The sequence below is a fragment of the Cebus imitator genome, unplaced genomic scaffold (assembly GCF_001604975.1).
Source record: "Cebus imitator isolate Cc_AM_T3 unplaced genomic scaffold, Cebus_imitator-1.0 Scaffold45, whole genome shotgun sequence".
NCBI classification, from domain to species: Eukaryota; Metazoa; Chordata; class Mammalia; order Primates; family Cebidae; genus Cebus; species Cebus imitator.
This window is the reverse complement of record NW_016107360.1, coordinates 16,175,607-16,195,162: the sequence shown is the minus strand read 5'-3', so window position 1 is coordinate 16,195,162 and position 19,556 is coordinate 16,175,607. Positions and strand designations below refer to the sequence as shown.

The 19,556-nt window shown below is 38.1% G+C and overlaps 1 protein-coding gene across 1 annotated transcript in view; it reads left to right on the top strand.

Moving 5' to 3' along the window:
- PDE1C (phosphodiesterase 1C) overlaps positions 1 to 19,556 on the top strand; it is a 548,731-nt gene that overhangs the window by 155,198 nt on the left and 373,977 nt on the right. The gene's annotated exons all lie outside the window — the stretch shown is intronic.

Here is a 19,556-nt window from a genome sequence, read left to right as displayed (position 1 = left end):
TGGAGACCAGTCACAAAGTCCAGCTCACACTCATGAGGGATGGGATTAAGCTCCACCTCCTGGCAGCAGGAATAGCTACTTATTTTGGAACATCCTATTCTTTTTGCTTCCCCACTTAAATGCCTTCAAAGTTTTTAAATAGACTTGAGCCTGAAAGGCGGACATAAATTTTGGCCTCACAGCTATTTCCCTGGCAACCAAGCGAGGAGCCTTGCAAATTTTTATTCCACAGGTAAGAGAGAGAATCCATAGAAATCAAAACAGAGCAAGTGAATGAACCACTTAGAATATAATTATTCTGTGAAGTAGCATACCTTGGAGTTGGCTAATAGTGGCAAGATACTGCTGGATTCACTCACTGCCTCTATCATATATCCCACATCCTCACTCTTGAGTGGGCATGGTGAGACACCAGCCTCTGTGGCAGGCCAAGGTGTTGAGGCACCCTGCTGGCTGGTAAGGGAAGTCGGTAGAAGGTATGCTTTGTCTTAGAAGAGCCCCAATCATACCCTCCCCACCTAGCCAGGCCTAATGCCTTAGAAAGTCAGAGAGGGACCTGCAGAATGTCTGATCGTAGGTAGAGTTTCCGCTTCAAAGCCTGCTTTCTCAGCTGTCAGGAAAAGTGTGAAGGGGATGCTTTTCAAATAAAAATTGAAATGAATCACAGCTTTAATTGTTTTCCATTTATAATCATAGTTGGATGAGATCATCCAGGCAGATCACTTTATTCTACACGTGAGAATCCACAGATGATGTGAAAGCAATGTAGCTGAGTGCAGGAAACAGGCCACTCTGACTTGTCTGCTAATTCACATGCTCTTTGTGACATACAGTTCTAAGAGGCAGAGGTTGGAAGAGAAGTATGTGGGTTTTGGCATCAAGAATATCTGAGTTTCAGTCTTGACACTGCTATTTCTTAGTCAGGTGACCTTTGTAACTTCCTCTTTCTTGAGCCTCAGATTCCTCAGCTGCAAAATGGAGTTTGAAATTTGCTTTGATTGGTTGTCACAAGGACTAAATGAAATGATGCCTGTTAAGTGCCCATCCAGCACTTGATAGGTGGCAGCTGCATCAGAATGCTTTAGGCACAAGTAACAGAAAATTCAACCCCAAGTGGCCAAAAGAATTAAAAGAATATTTATGTTATTTCACATACATAGAATGATAGCGGTAGGATAACTCCAGGATTGTTTGGTTCAGAGGCTCAGTGTTGTCGTCTAATGCCCAGGTTCTTTCCAGCTTTCTACTCTGTCATCCTCAGCATAACGAGTTGGTCCTTAGACCAGCTTTCCTGACAGTCACAATATGGCTGCTGAGGTTCCAAGCATCATGTTTATAGATGACAGCTCTGGCAGAAGATGAGCTATCTATCTCTTCCGGTGTCTTTCTTAAGGAGGAGGAACCCATTTTCAAAAATAACCCACATCCTTCCTTCAGCTGACTACTCTTCACGTCTCATTGACTAAAATTATATCAAAAAGTTAGTATTTAAATCATGGGCCACCATAATAGGTTTATACCAATCAGGATCAATTCCTAAGGTAAAACTTGGAAGCCTCAGTCTCCTCTGATGCAATGATTGCACTTTTACCTGAAAACAAAACAAAACAAAGCAAAACCCAGACTCCTGAATTCTATTAATAAGGAGGAGCATTTGAGTGCATCAAACCTTTTGCAGATCCAAGCAAACAAGGATACTGAGATAACTCATGAGGCTGGTCATTAGTCTGATTGATTAAAATATGGATATTTCTTCCCTTTTGAATTGGTTGTTTGGTTCATTCTCTTCGCAGAGTTTGAAGGACTCTCACTAAATCATGTCTAAAGAATGATTGATTTGAGACCGGCCTGGGAAATAGCATGATTTGGTCTTTAAAAAAAAAAAAAAAAAAAAGTCGGTTGATTTTGGTGTTGCCTGCTTGTAGTCCTAGCTACTTGAGGGCTGAGGCAGGAGGATCGCTTGAGCCCAGTAGTTCAAGGTTGCAGTGAGCTGTGATCATGCCACTCCAGCCTGGGTGACGGAGCAAGACCCTATTTCGAAAAAACAAAGATTGATTACTCCCTCTTTTCAAATTCCCGCTGGGATAGAGGTATCTGAATGGCTTCCAGTGAATCAACTCTGGTTATTTATGTTGAAACTGAAATGAAGTATAATTACAAATTGAGTTCCTCCATTACACTGGGTACATTTTACGTGCTCAGTAGCCACATGTGGCCAGTAGCTACTGTGTTGGGCAGTGCAAATTGTAAAACATTTCCATCTTTGCAGAAAGTTCTACTGTACAACACTGCTTTCCAGACCTTCCAAATTTTAAAATTCTGAGGAAGTGAGAGACTCAGGATTACTAAGTCTATGTATGAATTTAATAATTTGAATAGGTAAATTGGTGAAAAATGACAAAAATTATGGATCAACATTTAGAAAATTTCACTGTAAATTATTTATCATTTTATAAATTCTGTATAAGCTGGAATTAACAGTTCTCAACTACAAACAAAACTACATTTGTAACGTGAGTTTTAATTAGTTAATTAATATTTTTTATTACTTATTAATGCCCACAAACCTCAACTCTTGGATATTCAGTGAGTGATGGTCCCTGACCTTATTGTTTTCTCTCTTATCTTGGTCTGCCCAGTACTCTCTATTTCCCAGCTGCTAACACCTTCATTATGGCCAGAAGAGGGGCAAGGAGAGGGTGCTAAATTCAAACAGTAAACAATTACAACTTGTCAGTGTCTTGGTTGAAAGTTTGGTGGGAGAACATTGGTTTGCATAAGGAGTTATGAGGATCTGTTGATATAATTATGTCCTGACATTATGAATGCTAGGATTTCATATTGGAATATCCCCTTCACACTTGTTATTTCATTTATTTTTCATAACAAACCTCTAGTTATTTTATTATCCCATTTTTTTAGACAAGAAAATAGACTAGTTTACTATTATGTGGTACATTAGTTTGGAATAAATTTTTTTAAATAAAATAAGATCTTGGCTTGAAAAAAATCTCGCTAAACATATATAGTACGTGTTTCAAAAGGATATAAAACTAGAATTTGAACCCAGGACTCCTCATTCAAAATTTATTGCTGCTTATATTATTTCTGGCTGCCTGTCTTTGTTTTCTACTATACCATTGTATTTTACTTCTTTGCCAGAGATAATTGACAAATGGCCATGCTAAACTCTCATAGGGAGTTGCAAAATACAAAAATAAATGGGCTCAATCCGTAAGTAATCCCAGAAAAACCTGGGGATCTTGACATTAAAGTTATGCTAAATTATGACACAATTGACCAATCAGAGATGTAAACACTTACGGATGGATACAAACCTCTTACTTACTATAAATAACCATTTCCTTGTACACACTGGGATGATGTTAAAGAGAATTGAAGAGCAGGAGGAGGAGATTGGGGAATTGAATGGATAGACATATCTCTTTTCTCTTGCGTATTCACTGTTAATATTGCCTCCAGACAGGAAGCACTCTTTCAAATGATGTAGGCAAAACTTGAATAATGGGTCAAGTGAATTGTATAACAAATATTGAACTAGAAAATGATTATTGGCTCTTTTTGTTATTTAATCTGATGATGAACAGCCTTGGTCATTTACCCTTCTATTGCTTCTCCAGGGGATGGAGAAGATACAACAGGTGGCGATGAGACCATTTCCCACCTGGTTGATTATTCCATTTTAGGGCTTTAATTTAACCATGGCTGCTAATCAGCTTTTTCCTAGGCAGCATCCACATTGCTTTTTAATAACGGTGACATCTAAGCAAAGCATATGACAGGGATTGATTTGATTGTGTTACCTAGAAAATGGAGCATGGACCCAAAAGGTGCTGCAATTGCACAGCCCTGGATGAATCAGGGTACTCTGGGGTTTTTTCCTACTGAAGAATGAAGATTGGAAGTGCTGGAACTGGGGGTATATCTTGGTCTATTTTTAGATTGCTGTGATTGCTTACTATGCGTCTTTGCTTACAGCATGAAATCTGGTTTCTGGAAGCAAACTTCCCTTCACAGTACATGTTGAGTTTAACATCGTGCAGGGTCTTTATTGAAGCAGACTTTTACTTTATAAAAACACTATGATAGTCTCATCCTCCCTCTAGATAACTACATACAGGGATCAAATGAATGATGAATGAATGATGGAGTGAATATATGACTTTGTGATTAAGGATGAATGCACAAAAAGAATATAATGTTGTTTAAATGTGGGGTTTAAAAAGAAAGTCTCCTGGGTATAATTGCTTTCTTCTTCTCTATTAAGGACTGATAAATAAACAACACCAAACTACTTCAATGAAACAAGTGAACTCTCCATGCCTTTTCAGCTGAAGGCAATTTTTGCAAAAGGAGGGAGACATTTTAGATTGTGTTAGGCCCAGACACTTCCTCTGTTTAATTATGATGCAGCACAGATTTATCCTGGAAGCAAAAAAATTGAGCTAAAGCTACCTCAACATGCATCAACATTTCAGCAGTTCTGGCCTCTCCGTTATTGGTACATGCCTGATTTAGCCCTTTCTCTCTTTATGACTAAATATGCATTAGAAATAGTCCTTTGGTAAAGTATAAAATCCAAGGAAGGTGTTAACATTGAGCCATTTGGAACCAATTCATTCTTTCAACAAATATTTATTGGGTATTTTATTATGTGCTAGACACTCTGGGCAAAGGGAAGCAAAAAAAAAAAAAAAAAAAAAAAACCGGGGTGGGGGGGGCGGGCGGTAAATGATTAGGTTAAGGTTAGTGGAATTGACCATGAAAGGCTATTTGTGCCTCCTTTAGCATGCCCCCTCCTTTTTAAAAATAATGCATTTAAAATTAAAAAAAATATTTGTCAGATAAAGATTATATACTCAAGGTATTCAATAAGGTATTCAATGTGATGATTTGGTATATGTGCAATGATTACCATAGTAAAATTCATGAGCACATCCTTCTCCACTCATGCTATATATTAGATCCCATGAACTTGTTCATCTTATAACTTCAAGTTTGTACCCTCTGACCAACACATCCCCATTTTCCCCACCTCCACCTCCACCTCCTTGTAACCACAATTCTACTTTCTGTTTCTATGAGCTCAACTTGTTAGATACCACTTAAGCGAAATCATATAGCATTTGTATTTCTGCATCTGGCTTATTTCACTTAGCATAATGTCTTCCAGTTTCATCCATGTTACTGCATACTATCATGTCTTTGCAAAGGGCAGAATTTTCTTCTTCTTTTTTGTGGTTGAATGATATGCCACACATTCTTTATTCATTCATCCACTGATAGACATTTAGGTTGTTTCAATATCTTGGCTGTAGTGAAGAATGCTACAATGTATATGGATGTACAGATATCTCTTCAAGATATGAATTTCGATTCCTTTGGATGTATACCCAGAAATATAGAAGTGGGATTGCTGGATTGTGTGATAATTCTATTCTCAATTTTTTGAGGAACCCCTGTGCTGTTTTTCATAATGGCTGCACTAACTTACATGCTTACCAACAGTATATAAGAGTTTCCTTTTCTCCACACCCTTGTCAACACTTATCCCTTGTCTTCTTGATAATGGCCATCTTAACAGTTATGAGGTAATTTTTGTTTAGATTTTCATTTCTCTGATGGTTAGTGATGTTGAGTACCTTTTCCTATACCTTCTGGTCATTTGTATGTCTTTGGAAAAATGTCTATTCAGGTCTTTTGCCATCTGAACATTTTTTTGTTGTTTTTTGTTTCCATTTTTTGCTATTGAGTTGTATGAGTTCTTTATATATTTTTGATATTAACCTTTTGCCAGATATATGGTTTGCAACAATTTTCTCTCATTTTGTAGGTTGCTTTTTCATTTTGTTAGATGGTCCTTGAGAACTCCCACTTCTCACCATCATTGCCTTGTAAGTTTTTTCAAAATACTATTTCCAACATCCTATAGGACTCATCATGAGAAGAGTTCTGGTAAATGCAATTTTCTCTATTGTATTACATTTTCCTTGGTGTTTTAGTGTTCCTTCTAGACTGGCATGTTGAGAGGTGGTGCCCAGGAAGTCTTTGTCTCTCGTTTGCCTTCCTTTCTTTCCTCAGCCTCTTCTTATTTTCTTTTTTACTCTGCCCCTTCACTAGGATTGCTCTTGTCTTGGTTTCTACCAATTTCCATGCTGTCAAATCTTATTGCCACTTTTTGGCCTCATCTCACTTGATCCATGCTACTGCATGCTACACAGGTAACTATTTTTCTTCTTCTTTTTTATTGTTTTGTTTATTTATTTACTATAAGTTCTGGGATACATTGTAGAATGTGCAGGTTTGTTACATAGGTATACATGTGCCATGGTGGTTTGTTGCACCCAGCAACCTGTCACCTAGGTTTTAAGCCCTGAATGCATTGGCTATTTGTCATAATGCTTTCCCTCCCCTTGCCCCTCTACCCCCTGACAGGCTCTGGTGTGTGATGTTCCCCTCCCTGTGTCCATGTGTTCTCATTGTTCAACTCCCCACTTATGAATGAGAGCATGCAGTGTTTGGTTTTCTGTTCCTGTATTAGTTTGCTGAGGATGATGGCTTCCAGCTTCATCATGTCCCTGCAAAGGACATGAACTCATTCGTTTTATGGCTGCATAGTATTCTGCGGTGACCAGTGTGACACTGGTCTATATATTTTCTATATATAGAACATCCTTCTATATATTTTTTATGTCTCATTGACTATTTCTTCTCCTTCTCCTTTACTGGCTCTTCATCTTCTAGTTGACATCTTCATTTTAGAGGATCCTAGGGCTTAGTCCTGGGACTCTTCTCTATCCACATTTTAAGTGATTTAGTCTGTCCCAGGTCTTTGTCTTTTGTCTCAATTCAAGACACCAGAATATGGATAGGTGTGGCTTTCTTAAACGAATTCTTTTTGGGGTTTTATGAAGTTCCTGACTCTCTACATTTTTGTCTTTCACCAAATTTGGGAAGTTTTGAGCATCTTTTTTATTATTTTTCTTTGGCCAATTTTTAAATCTTCATCTGGGACTCCAGCTACCTTATGATGGACCGTTTGAATTTTCCACAGATCCCTGAGGCTCCTTAAATTTTTTCCAACTTTTTCCCCCGTTCTTCGCATTAGATGATTTCTGTGATATCTATTTTCAAATTCACCAAATCTTTCCATAGTCATCTTCTTTTTGCTGTTAAGTCCATTAGGGAATTTTAATTTCAGGTATAATATTCTTCAGTTCTAAAATTCTCATTATGTTTCTTTTTATAGTTATATTTGTAAGATATAAATATATTTTCTATTTACCAGCTGAAATTTCCTTTTTATTCATTATGAACATGTTTTCCTTTATCTCCACAAGCAGAGTTGTAATGGCTGCTTTCAAGTTCTTACCTGGTAATGGTGATGTTTGGGTTATCTTAAGATTGACTTGTTCAGGATGGATCACATTATCCTGATTTTTCATATATCCTGGATGTTATGAACATGATATTGCAGATATTGCAGATTTTATTATGTTGCCCCAAAGAGTATTGATGTTTTGATTTAGCTGGCAATTAACTTGATTTATAGTCTAAATATAAACTGTCATGCCTGTGGTGGGTGGTTGCTCAGATTTCATTTCATTTCATTTCATTTAGTCAGAGCTGTGAGTGAAGGGGTCATCCAGACATTTGGGCTAAATTTACATACTGATTCAGGGTCTTTCTTCACTCCCTGGTAGCACTGTATGCCCCAGGCTTTTCCCCGGGTTCCTTTAGCCACAAATATGGCAGTCTTTCTATTTATGTCTTCACTGTCTTCTTCCCTACCACTATGATATCCCTCAGAATGAAGCTCCAAAAGAGGGAAAATTTACTCTGTACTGGTGACTTGCTCCAGTTTCTACTTCCTCCAAAATCTTCCTGCCTTTGTTTAGTCTCCAGAGCCTTCAGGTAGTTTCTTTTTTCCAGAGTTTATAGCTACTGTTTGCTAAGGATCAGTTTGTTAGACATGCTCTTCTGTATGTCAGAAGCAGATACAGCTCATGTCTTTAAATACTGTATATATGTCCATGACTGCCAAATTTATATCTTTACTTTTTCCATCCTACCTGCACCCTCAACCCTAGCTTTTCAGTTCTGGACTCAAATATTCAACTTTTTATGTAATACTTCTAATGCATGCTTAATAGACATTTTAAATTTGAGATATTCAAATCAGAACTTATAATTTTTTCCCCAAATCTTATCTCTCTTAGTATTCCCTATCAAATGGCAGCACTCTTCACTTCACTTTTCAAATAAAAAATAAAAATCTGGGAGTTATTCTTGTTTTGTTTTATCACAAATCCCACATCTAGTCTAATACCAAGTTTTCACTAGCCATACTTCTAAAATACATCTTCAATTTGTTCTTTTCTCCACCCTAGTCCAAGCCATCCCCATTTTTCTTCTGATTACTAAAATATCCTTCTAACTGAACTAAACTCCTTGATTCTGTTCTTGCCCCCTACAATTTTCTGGGTAGCAACTTAACTGATATTTTATTAATTGTTGCTGTTGTTGTTATTATTATTATTATTTGCAACAGAGTCTTGCTCTGTCACCCAGGCTGGAGTGCAGTGGTGTGATCTTGGCTTACTGCAACCTCTGCCTCCCGGGTTCAAGTGATTCCCCTGCCTCAGCCTCCTGAGTAGCTGGGATTACAGGTGCATGCCACCAGGCCTGGCTAATTTTTGTATTTTTCAGTAGGGACGGGGTTTCACTATGTTGGCCAGGCTGGTCTTGTATGCCTGACCTCATGACTCACCCAGCTTGGCCTCCCAAAGTGCTGGGATTATAGATGTGAGCAACCATGCCTGGCCCTATTGTTGTTACTTTTGAGACAAGGTTTTGCTCTGTCACTCAGACTGGAACACAGTGGTGTGATCATGGCTCACTACAGCCTTGACCTCCTAGTTTCAGGCCATCCTCCTGAGTAGCTGGGATTATAGGCATGTGCCACCATACCCAGCTAATTATTTTTTCTATTTTTTGTAGAGATGGGGTTTCGCTATGTTGCCCAGGGAGATCTTGAACTCCTTAGTTCAAGCAATCCTCCTTGGCCTCCCAAAATGTTGGGATTACAGGCATGAGCCACTGCACCCTGCTTAACTGATACTATAAAAGTCAAATATATATCATGTCACTGTACTGCCTAAAACCTTCCAATAGCTTCCCATTCGCTTATAAAAGTCTTTTTTCCTCACCTTGACCTAAGAGGTTCTCTGTGACTGGCTCCTGCCTGTCTGTTTCCTCCTACCTGGATCCCCTTCACTGCTTGCTCACTTTGAGGTCCAGCTTTGCCGCTTTCTTTCTGTGCGTTGGCTCTACCAAGCTTCCTTCTGCCCAAAGCCTTAGGTTTAATCTTTCCTCTGCTTGAAGCACCCTTTACCTAAGTCATCATATGCTGGTTCCTTCTTGTCATTCAGGGCTTATCTCTATATTATCTGTTTAGAGACACCTTCCCTAATCACCCAAACTAAGCCAGGTTTCCCAGTCATTTTCTATTAAATAATTTCCTTTTCACCATTGCACATTCCTACTACTACTACTACCAGTACTACTTCTACTATTGTTTTCTAACTTCTTTGTATCTCCCAACTATAAACTCCGTGACATTAGAGTCCCTGTTGTCACATTCACTGTTGTGTCCCCAGTGTCTGGAACAATGCCTGGTGGTGGTAAATGAAAAGATTTTAAATGAGTGAAGAAATGACTGTGAAATCATTTGTAAGGTAATGTCTCTAGTCTAGAGGTGAGACAAGGAGAAGCTGAATTAGGACAATGGCAATCAAGAGGAGGGAAGATAGATCCAGTGGGTTATTTTATCATGAATCAAATTGTCAGATCAGATTGAAATTCAATATAAGTAAATTATCCTAAGGCAAAGAGTGAATGAATTAGGCCCAGTAGACCTCATTGACTTTAATGAGATGGCTTCATCAGGCCTTCTAAGGATCACTGATTCATTAATGGAAACTCAAGGAAGCTCTGATACTTCCTTCCAAGCATTTAAATATTTAAAATTTTCAATTCATCCATCCATCCAACCAATCAGCCGAACAAACAACAAATAAATCATTACTGAGAATCTACCATGAACTATGTTTTGGGCCAGATCCTGGAGATATAGAAGTGATTAAATACAGACCTTGTGTTTTCAGACCAGTAGAATCAGACATTCAAAAACGTCTGTTAAAAATGTCTGTCTAGCATTCAGTGCTATCTAGCATGATAAATGCTCTAATGGGGGTGTGTGACAGGGGCTCTCACTCCAGAAGTGAGTGTGATTGCTTCAAGAAAAATTTTGAAAGGAGATGCTTGAATTTAAAACTCTCAAGGCTCTAAGAGAAAGGCATGTGTACAGATCCATGTAGTGAAATCGTGAAGTCCATAACCTGTGGGAAAGTTCCTGAACTCTATGGTGGAATTTGTCAGTCTTGATTCACATAGATTTATTTTGACCTCCTTAACTTGAAGAGACTTAAAGGGAACATGAAACAGGGTGTAGAACACAAAATGCCCAATAAAGTTATCAAGAATTATGCACTTATTACCATTATTATTATGGAATTGGGCTGAGGAGGTGCTCTTACACTTTGTGTTATCACTTGCCCGATTGGAAGGGAGTAAGGGGAGAGGGGCTACGATTTTTTAGGGCTGTTGATTCTCTCCTTTTTCTGAAGATGATATGCTTGATGGTGATATTCAAGTTCTTCGTTATTTCCTGCACCAGAGGTGGTCAAGCAATGGAGATGTATGTGAGAGTCTGTTGTCCTGCTGGCTAGATTTTTGGTGAATACTACAGGGACAGGAAGATTTTGTAAGGTAGACTTTGGGGAGTTAAAGATGTCAAGGGCTTTAGAGATTATTTTGAAGTTAAGGAACAAGAGATCTAAAGAGAGGAATTCATTACACTATTACCCTGAAATTACACATACAAATAATGACCATACTAGGACAGCGGTACCTGAGTATCCTAACTCTTAGGTTAGTGAGGTACTTTTTCCAGAATATTGGAGGGCAGAGAGGGAGAAAGAGGGAGGAGAGAAAGGAAGGAGAGGAGAAAGTCCCTAATTAACATTCACGTCTTGACCTGATTTGTAGTGCACTTTCTATGTCTTAATTACCTCCTATGTGTTGTAATGAAGAAATGTTAGTTTCCATTTCTTCTAGAAAAAAAAAATCTGTGGCATTTTTCCCTCCAAAGGTAGACAGATACCTTCCTCAGTGAGAGGGAAAGATAGTTGTTTTGAATGTGAAAGAGATACCTTTTCTGTTTGCATATTTAGGTACTATTTACTGAAAATAAAAAACAGCCAAAAAGAGAAATCTATATTATAAAATAAAAATAATCAAAGTAAGTAGTTAGGTTGACTGTTGGACTTATGTATTAAAAATATGTTTCCACTATTATTGTGGGAGGTACATTGTTTCCAGGTGACAGTGGAGAAAAACGTGGAAGCTTAACATCCCAATTTTATAATTCTCTAACTTTGTAAAGTACCATGTGAAAGAATGTTAGGCCTAATTATATTGGAACAATGTGTGCTCTATTTTAATACTAAACTGAGATGACAGAGTCATTGGAAAAATTATTTCTGTCTTAACTCAGTAGAAGAAAAAAACATAAATCCATTAAAACAATTTGGAGTCTTTGAATGAAAGCAATAAAGAAGTTATACTATTACAAGACTATTTTTGTGTTTTTTCAAGTTAATGTAGTGTGATTTGAAGAAAGTACATGTAAAAAGTTTTGAATCTGAGGAAAACTCGTATTAACCTCAAAGAAGTTGAAAAAAACAGGAGTGAGTTTGTTAGCATAAACTTTTCTTCTTTTGATAAACCACTACTGATGTTAACACCATGATAAAGAGAAACTTGAGGGTTATTATTTATTATACTTTAATGAAGTTAAAATTATGTATTTTTTATTACAAAAGTTTGTTACATGTACATTAATATGCTGAATTTGATCAGCAAATAAGTATATATTAATATATTGACACGAGTATAAAATAATCAACAATAAATTTTTAAAAATGTAGTTCCAATACCCAGATAAAACAAAATCCATGTTAACTTGATGGTAGAGAAATGTTATTGTTGTTTTATTTACATTTTATAACTGAATAATGAAGTCAAACATTTTTATAGTCTTACAGACCATTTGAATTTCTTCTTTCATATGTGTTTCTTAACAACGTCTTATTGAAATGTAAGAATTATAACACTATCCTATTTATATGTTATACATGTTGCTATTTTCCCATTGTATGTTGACATATAGGAATTCTTATGAAATCAAGTTTCTCAATTCTTTATGTTTCTTGTTTAGAACGTATTTTCCACTACATGTAATATAAATATTTAACTAGTATAAACGAAATAGTTAACTATTTACTTTGTAGTAAATAGTTAAAACATTCATTTGGCTCTATGCTTTTCATTTATATCTTAAATACACTGGTGTTTATTTTGTTGTCTTACACACAATAGGCACTAAATTAATTTTTTACTGAATTGTTGTATAACTAATATAGCAACTCTTTAGATTCTATCACTACTAATGTTAAATGCCACACTTCCTTACGTTAAATTCTAAAGTTCACTTCTGTTCTTCCTTTCTTCAATTCTAATCCATTTATGTGTCTGATTTTTCCTACATTAATATAACATTGTATTTACTGTAACTTTATAATGTACATATTATCATATTGGGTAAGTTTCTTTTCATTTCTGTTCTTTTCTTTTTCCCAGAAACAGCATATTCAATGTACACATTTATTCAAGGTAAAATTTAGAGTATCTTTGACTTCTAAAAAGTCCCATTATATTAACTTTATAGTTAAATAGGGGATAATTTACATGCAAACAGCAACAACAACAGCAGCATCAACAACAAAAGTCCCCACAAAAACCCCATGGTAGGGTCAGCAGCCTCAAAGATTGAAACTAGATAAAAGAATGAAGATGAGAAAGAATCAATGAAAAAAATGCTGAAAACCCAAAAGGCCATGAGCCTCTTCTCCTCCAAATGATCACAAGGCCTCTCCAGCAAGGGTCCAGAGCTGAACTGGGGATGAGATGGATGAATTGACAGAAGTAGGCTTTAGGGGATGGGTAATAAAAAACCCCACTTCCCCAGAGAGGAAGGATGAGTAAAGGGTCAGGCCTGAAGAGGCGCTCTGGCTGCCGTTTACCACAGCCAGTGTGGATGTGTTGGGCTGTGGGGGACACCTCTAGGGACCAAGCTGTCCAGCATCCCTGGCTCCAGCAGGGGAAAAGTATGATCTGGAGCTATAAGATGGATGCTACCCTTTTGGCCCAAGGAACTTAGTGTATTAGGCAGTTATCAGTCGCAATGCTGGCTGTGGCCCCTCCCCTAAGTGGCTCAAATGGCTTCCACAGCAGGCAGCTGCAGCCAGGGACTTGGCCTGCTTAAGCAGATTCTAGCTGAGAGGCTGTTGAGAATCTGCACAGCTTTGGGGTTGGGACTCTAGGTGCTGGGGGCATGGATTCATTAGTGGGATCTTCTGATTCCTGGGTTGCACGGCTGGGTAGCATGCTCAATCACTGCCTCCCTTCGCTGGGGAGTGGATCTCCCTTGCCACTTGTGGTCCTGCACAAGGCCTCCCTTGCCCTGTGCGGATCTCAGGTGTACTGCTGCACCACACTGTTCTTTCTTCCTCTCTGTGGATCATGCCAGCAGTGTAGTCACTTCTGATAAGAGAACCTGGACACTGTGCTTGCTGGTGCAGGATTTATACGCTATTATGGTTCTTTTTGATGGAAGCCTTTGATTGCAGCGACCTCTAGTCAGCCATCTCTCATTATGTTTTGAGTTGCCAACCACCTGAAACTTTTTCAGGGTTTTGAAAGTTTACCAGCCTTGTTGTAATTTAGTTTCAGGCTGTTATGGAAACTAGGACATTTCCCATGAAGCTGTTGCTTTCCTGAGACCCCTTTGGTAGCTGCCAGCAGGAGCCTGAAGTGAGTCTAGCCTGGAGTTGTAGTTAAGACCTTGGCTTAACCTGGGGCTTTTCAATGTCATTTTGTAGGTTTTCAGCTGGCAGTTTTGGATTAGTAGTTAGAGTGTTTGCAGTCTCCCTTCCTTCTAGTTTTCTCAGAATCCCCTTGAGTTTTTTTGTACACTTAGAATTTGAGCATAGAGTTTGTTCAAGGATATCCATGATTGATGTGAACAGCAGGGATTTAGTGGGAGGGAGAGAGAGAGAGAGAAGGGAAAATAAAAACTAACTTCCAGCTTGCCATTGAGGCTGGTGCCTTTGAGCTTCCCAGCTTCCCTGCCTCCGTGCCTTGGACACCCTCCCACACATTATATGGCTTGATACTGCCCCAAACCCCATCCTGGAGGAATTCTTCCAGAAGTTTTGGGCAGGACCACAAGTTGGACATATTACCACAGTATCACAAATGACCTAGGGAAACTGCAACATGCTTTACAACTTAGAAGTATGCTATGGCTTGAATGTCCCATCCAAAACTCAGGTTGAAATTTAATTGCCATCATGATGGTATTAAGAACTAGGACCTTTGAGAGGTGATTAAGTCATGAAGCCTCTGCCCTCATGAATGGATTAATGTTATCTTGGGAGTGGATTGGTTATCACAGAGTGTTATCCTGATATAAGGATGAAATTTAGTTCCCATTCCCTCTCTGTCTCGTGTGCTTGCTTACCCTTCCACCACGTTATGATGTAGCGTGAAGGCCTTGGCCAGATGCCGGCACCATGCTCTATGGCTTCCTAACCCCTAGAATGGTGAACCAAATAACCTTCTGTTCACTATAAATTATGAAGTCTTTGGTAATTCTATTGTAGCAGCAGGAAACAGACTATAAGATAAGGTAAAGGAATGTCATGTTTGTTTTTATTTTTTTAAATAAAGCCAAAACTTGGTTCTAAGCCTCACTAGCTATGGTTAGGGGGAATAATTCTAATATTCATTTTTATTGGGGCTCTTTTTCCTTTCTACTGAATGATGCAAGGAATTTAGCACTTATATATTCTTGAACACTAAAGAAAGAGCCTGGCCTTAGGTTAACGGTGATCACATTGTTGATATTCTCCATTTGCTCACAGGTGTTCTTCTTGGGACCTGGTCCTTTATGCTGTCAGATTCTGGTTCTACACTTGTCTGTGGTGATGCTCACAGGATCATTCCCCACCGACTGCATATTTAACTATGGTGATGCCATGTAACCCTCCACTCCCTTCTCCTTAGCCCTGTTTTCCCAAAGCACTCACATGACTTCCCAGGCTCTGGGAATTCAAGCCTCAGGGAAAGGACAAGTCTCTCTTCCTCTTGTTGCATCAGTGTCCAGCTTGTCCTCCTCTTGCTCAATCTCTCCTAAAATATTGTCCTGTTAAAACTTCCTTTAGGGTAACAGAATCCTGCCCTCAAGGATGCAGAGCCCAGCTGGCTTTCTCTTGAGAGTGGGTGGGAAGAAGCCCGAATTCTTTTGCTGATGAGTTCACTACAACACCCATTCCTCCAACCTTTGAATTAAAAGTATGAGACCAATTTAATTTATGAATAACTCACCCTATTCCAGAATTTATTTAGTCATTCAGGAAAGAAAAGTGAGCAGCAGAATTTGAACACTCCTGACTGCAACCTGCCATGAGAAACACACTTCTAGCAAGAATGATCAAGAAAATAACTGAAAGGACAAATTATAAGCATTAGGAATGAAACAGGAGACATTAGTATAGATCCTGGTATGCACATGTGTATATGTGCACATATGTGTGCCCACATTTGTGGCAAATTGACCAACTGTTATAATAAAATTAAAAGACTTGAAAACATAAAGAGGAGAAAGAGTTCTGTACTGTAGTTAGAAGGCTTAGGCTCCAGTTATGGCTCTGATAATGATTTTGAGCAGGCCTATAAACTGCTGGGGATGGGTCAGTTTTATTATCTATAAAAGAGTCTAACAGATCTGCAATCATCGGCTCTGAGGCACAAAAGGAATCAAGTATGTGAAATCACCATATGAACTATATAGTTCCGGTTACATATGACATAGTTTTCTTATAGGTGCTATTATTATTAGTGGAGCATGGCCATAGCTTTTTGTCAAATAGTTCTGAAAGCCTATCCAGCCAAACTGCTTGAGGTTCTTCATATTTTCCTTTTGAACTTTAAAACAAAACCTCTATAGACGGTTGGATAGAAAGAGAAGTTGACCATATCAAAAGAGGTAGAAATTTCAGTAATGTTTTCCTGCTGATGGGCTTCTTTATGCCTACCAAGTGAAGGTTTTGATTTCTGCCTTTTGCATATGCATACTCTGAGGAGCCAAGAGGTAGAGATTTTTAACTTGCGTAGTTGAGCAATAACTTGCATAGAAAAGTGCTTTCTTTCCCCATATGGTCCAGGAAGTCATAGTGAGATGAACAGTGATAACACTCTGGATGCTTATTGCCATAAAATGGTCTACAGGGTGCTGTTGATGAACTTGTCCAGAGATGTGACTAAAGCTCTGGGAAGAAATGATCATGTGATTATAAGGGACACAAGCTTTATAATTGCATAGATTTGTAGTTCTAAGCCATAGCAAAAGGGGACAAAAGTTATCTAATAGGGAATGTGGACTGAAAAGGCTTTCAGACCAACTTCCCATTGTTCTGGCTTCTCACTCTCTAGCTCACTGCTTCCTCAGCTTCCAGATTTTCAAGGTTACTGCATCTTCTGTGGTTTCCAGCAGCTCATCATTTCTCTCTCCCCAGGTGGTGGAATCAGGAGAGGAAAGTACAGGTGGCAGAACAACTCTGGCACCTTCTCTTTTTCTGTTTTACATATGTATGCACCTATTAAGAGCAGCACTCCTGCCATTTGGGAAGGTCATTAAGGTGTTTACTTGGAATAAATCTGACAAACCCCTGCCTGGTTCTTGGTTATTATGATTCGTCAGCTTTGATCAGAGGCAGTAAGGACGCTCTTCTCCTAGTCTCCCGAGAATAGCAGGTGTATTATCTTATGGGATTTTTTGAGTACAGTTAGAAGCATCCTTTGGCAATGAAGTAAGTATAGCTCTGTGCTAGAAAGAAGATAAGTACATCAAATATTCTACAAATTGAATAGCATATGAGCACCACATTACAATTGTAGGTGCAGAAATAAAAGGGGAAATGGATTGACTAAGATGCTATCAAATAATCACATGAAGTTTCAAAGCACCCTGTAGTTCCATCCCAGGGAAAGGTCATATTTAAGGACAAAACCTTAATTGTGCTTATGCATTCTAATGTTTTAGGAATCTTAAGGGCTTGCTCTAGGAAAATTCTTTTTTAGAATTCCTCATTGTTTCTCTTTGTAGTATCCCAATTTCCTGAGATTTTTCTCATACTTGAATAGACCTCTCTCACCTATGCCATTTTTTCTCTGCCATCTTGGTCCCTTAGTCATGCACAACTTTTTGTGATGGATTCCTGACAAGTCACATCTTTACACTGGGCAAAGTCTCGTTGGGGGTAGAATTCTTGCCTCTGATGACAGTTCTCTTCAGAATCTGCTCATACAGTTTTCATTCTTTCTTTCCTCAGAGAGCTGGGGACAAAGAAGAAGCTAAAAGGGCAAGGTAATTGGGGAAGGAAGTTAAAGTCCCCTGCATTTATAATTGTATCCCATAATGATTAAACTGTTACACTATTGTTGACCAACTATTTGGCAGATTGCCAAATTTGCTGGCATTTTAGTTTATCTTTTCTTTGTTTAATTTTATGTTACGTGATACATGTGAAGAATGTGCAGGTTTGTTATATAGGTATACATGTGCCATGGTAGTTTTCTGCACCTATCAACTGGTAATCTAGGATTTAAACCTTGCATGTATTAGCTATTTGTTTTGATGCTCTCCCTCCCTCGCGCCCATCCCCCAACAGGCTCTGATGTGTATTGTTCCCTTCCCTGTGTCCCTGTGCTCTCATTGTTCAACTCCCACTTATGAGTGAGAACATGCAGTGTTTGGTTTTCTGTTCCTGTGTTAGTTTGCTGAGGATGATGGCTTCCAGCTTTATCCATGTCCCAGCAAAGAACATGATCTCATTTTTTTATGACTGCATAGTATTCCATGATGTACATGTACCACATTTTCTTTATCCAGTCTATCATTGATGGGCATTTTGGGTTGGTTCCATGTCTTTGCTATTGTAAGTAGTGCTGCAGTAAACATATGTGTACATGTGTCTTTATAGTAGAATGATTTATATTCCTTTGGGTATATACCCAGTAATGGGATTGCTGGGTCAAATGGCATTTCTGGTTCTAGATCCTTGAGGAATCACCACACTGTCTTCCACAATGGTTGAACTAATTTACATTTCCACCAACACTGTTCCTATTTCTCCATAGCCTAGCCGACATTTATTATTTCTTGACTTTTTAATAATTGCCATTCAGACTGGCATGAGATGGTATCTCATTGTGGTTTTGATGTGCATTTCTCTAATGATCAGTGATGTTGAGTTTTTTTCATATGTTTGTTGGCTGCATAAATGTCTTCTTTTGAAAAGTGTCAGTTCATATCCTTTGCCCACTTTTTGATGGGATTGTGTGTTTTATTCTTGTAAATGTGTCTAGCTTCCTTGTAGATTCTGGATATTAGACATTTGTCAGATGGGTAGATTGCAAAGATTTTTCTCCCATTCTGTCGGTTGCCTGTTCACTCTGATAATAGTTTCTTTTGCTGCACAGAAACACTTTAGTTTAATTAGATCCTGTTTGTCAGTTTTAGCTTGTATTGCAATTGCTTTTGGCATTTTTGTCATGAAATCTTTGCACATGCCTGTATCCTGAATGGTATTGTGTAGGTTTTCTTCTAGAGTTTTTATGGTTTTGAGCTTTACATTTACATTTAGTCTATCTTGAGTTAATTGTTGTATAAGGTATAAGGAAGGGATCCAGATTCTGTTTTCTGCATATGGCTAGCCATATGGCCATTTTCACAATATTTACTCTTCCTATCCATCAGGATGAAATGTTTTTCCATTTGTTTGTGTCCTTTCTTATTTCTTTGAGCAGTGGTTTGTAGTTTTGCTTGAAGAGCTCCTCTATGTCCCTTGTTAGCTGTATTTCTAGGTGTTTTATTCTCTTTATAGCAATTGTGAATGGGAGTTCATTCACGATTTGGCTCTCTGCTTGTCTGCTGTTGGTGTATAGGATTATCTTTTCTCGTTAAGACTATGTAGTCTCATGGATTTTGGAAATTAGAAATATAAGCTCAACTTTGCAAATCTTGATTAGAATTTTTCTCAGAAAATATACTTTCTGAATAGGGAAAAACAACTACTGCTAATCTCATTTCTGAATATACATGGAGAAATTCTAAAAGCATTATCAAATTGACTCTAGCTATATCATGATCAAGAAAATATGCCAGAAATTCAAGGATGGCTTGGTATTGGAAATTTATTTCATTGCTAGATAAATTGATTTTAAAAGGTAATGTTTATTTCTAAGTACATCTTATAAAATTAGGAATAAAAAGATAGTTATTTTTAAGA